The sequence below is a fragment of the Vulpes lagopus genome, chromosome X (assembly GCF_018345385.1).
Source record: "Vulpes lagopus strain Blue_001 chromosome X, ASM1834538v1, whole genome shotgun sequence".
In the NCBI taxonomy this organism is placed as follows: Eukaryota; Metazoa; Chordata; class Mammalia; order Carnivora; family Canidae; genus Vulpes; species Vulpes lagopus.
Window position 1 is genome coordinate 22490530 of NC_054848.1, and position 2406 is coordinate 22492935.

The 2406-nt window shown below is 34.9% G+C and overlaps 1 pseudogene; it reads left to right on the plus strand.

Annotated features, from left to right (window-relative positions):
* Positions 1-1213: 1213 nt before the first annotated feature.
* Positions 1214-1901, plus strand: LOC121482450 (annotated as a pseudogene).
* Positions 1902-2406: the final 505 nt, after the last annotated feature.

Genomic DNA, 2406 nt, shown 5'->3' on the forward strand with positions numbered 1-2406 from the left:
AATTTGCCTTATTTAAATTTAATTATTCAATCAGCCCAAGACCTAGAAAGGAAGACAGGGACAACTATTCTGCCCCTATGCCAGCTCTCAGAGGTCCTAGTCTCAAATCCATTATTCTCCTTCTTTAACACCAGGATCTCTGCTTTTAGTTGGAATTCTTTCAGGAGGTAGGTGTAAAGTGTCCAGAGAATTTCTGTATTTTTATGCTGTCTCACACCCTGAAGTCTAGGGGTATAATGGTCCTGGATATTTATTTTCTATAGAAAAATATCCTCATATCCTAACCCAGCACTAATAAACAAATAGAAATATATAATCAGCTTTTTTATTCCTACTGTATAGACTCTTCAACTTAGATATTCTTTGAAGATTTACATAGCACCAAGTACAGTATGTATATCAGACAGCTTTTCTAGTGATAATATATGAGAAAGCAAAAACAGACTATTAAACAAAAGGATTCAAAAAGATTAAATTTTATATATAAATTCTTATTTAAGCACTTATTCCATTCTTATTTTTTTCTTTGTTGTTTCTTTTTAAAGTTTTTATTTAAGTTCCAGCTAGTTAACATACCATGTACTATCAGTGTCAGAATTGTATCAATACAGTAATAGTATAGTATATACTACGGTATAGGATCAATATAGTATAGTATCAATATTGTAATTTAATACTTGTATATATCACTCCTGCTCATCACAAGTGCCCTCCTTAATACCCATCATCTATTAAATCCAACCCCCCACCTACCACCCTTCTGGTAACCATCAATTTGCTCTCTATAGTTAAAAGTCTGTTTCTTCGTTTGCCTCTCTCTCTTTTTCCCCTTTGCTCATTTGTCTTGTTTCTTAAATTTCACATATGAGTGAAATCATATGGTATTTGTCTTTCTCCAACTTATTGATTGATCATATGGTAATTCTATTTTTAATTTTTTTGAGGAGCCTCCCTCCAAATTGTTTTCCAGTAGCACTTATGTTTCAATATAAGAAATTAGGTGGTGGGGAACAATAAACAAAGATTTTCATTCAGAGAGTCATCTCTTTGGACCCATTACTTTGCATTCACAATCAGATTGGATCACCTTCTATTCTGAATACCTCTTCCAAAGACTTCAAAGAGTTTATCAAAGCTCTCTGCAAAGAAATGTAATATTTATATATAGCCCATTGGAACTCTAGGGAACACCAGAATTATCAGAAAAGGATATATGAGCTCAAGGGATACTCTGAAGCTTTTTTTACAGCTTGACAATAAAACTTCTAGGAATAGTTTTCTGTTTCTGCAATGTCATCTTCCTTTACATTCACTGACAAAACACAAAATATACAAATCGATACATGAGGCATCTCTTAAGTTCTTAAAAACAAAGAAATATTCAAATGTCTTCTGGGTTATAGGTATAACAATAATTGGTTTTTACCCAAGAGACTCCTGATATTTGGTCTCTGGACAAGACTCTGGCCGGTGGCACAGGAATGGTCAGCATTGCCAGACATGGCAGTGATTTTTATCTTTCATAATATGAATGCAAAGTGAAGAAACTTGAGAAATATATCTTCAAGTGACTATCCAATTTTTAATGATTATATTCCTAAAATCATGGGTATTTTGCTACTTTGATCCTATAAATGTTTAACCCATGAAACTCAACACAAATTTGGACTCTTAAATTTCTCCTGTCTGGCAAACCTAATGCAAGGGTCTAGCTACCAGGAAGAGCCAGATCATGGGCCTCTAGACCTTCCCACCATCTGCTTGGTAAGTTACAGCATGCTATTCACTTCAATATTGTAGAAAGATTCAAAGCACAAGCAAAGCAGATTGACAATGCATCTGCTAATATGCCTGAAGTAACTCTGAAACATGAATTTGATAAAACCTGGGAAATCCTTTGAGAACTGTAACATATAATGAAGCAGCTTTTTGAACTTTCAAATAGGGATAATTAAAATACAATGCTTGCACATTCAAAAAATAATCTAGTAATGAAATCTTGCCATTTGCAACAACAGGGATAGAGCTAGAGAATATAATGCTCAGCGAAATAAGTCAGACAAAGACAAATACTATATTTTTCATTCATATTGAAAACCCACCTCTGTGCTTCAGAGCCAAAATATAATACAGACGGAAGTTGGGTTACGGAGGAATAATAGCTTTATTGCTTTGCTGGGCAAGGGATGCTGCAGCAGGCTATGGCTTTCAAAAACTGCAACCCCACCCCCATGCCACAGGAAGAGGTTGGGACGTTTTCTACAGAAATATCGGATCTAGCCAGTTTTGATAGGAATTACATATTTGCTGCCAGCTTCATTAGTCATTTTCAAGATAGTACCAAGTTCCTGAAACAAAAGGCTGAGAAAGGAGGAGGAGAGATTTGCAGAAGAGGGGAAAAAGGTT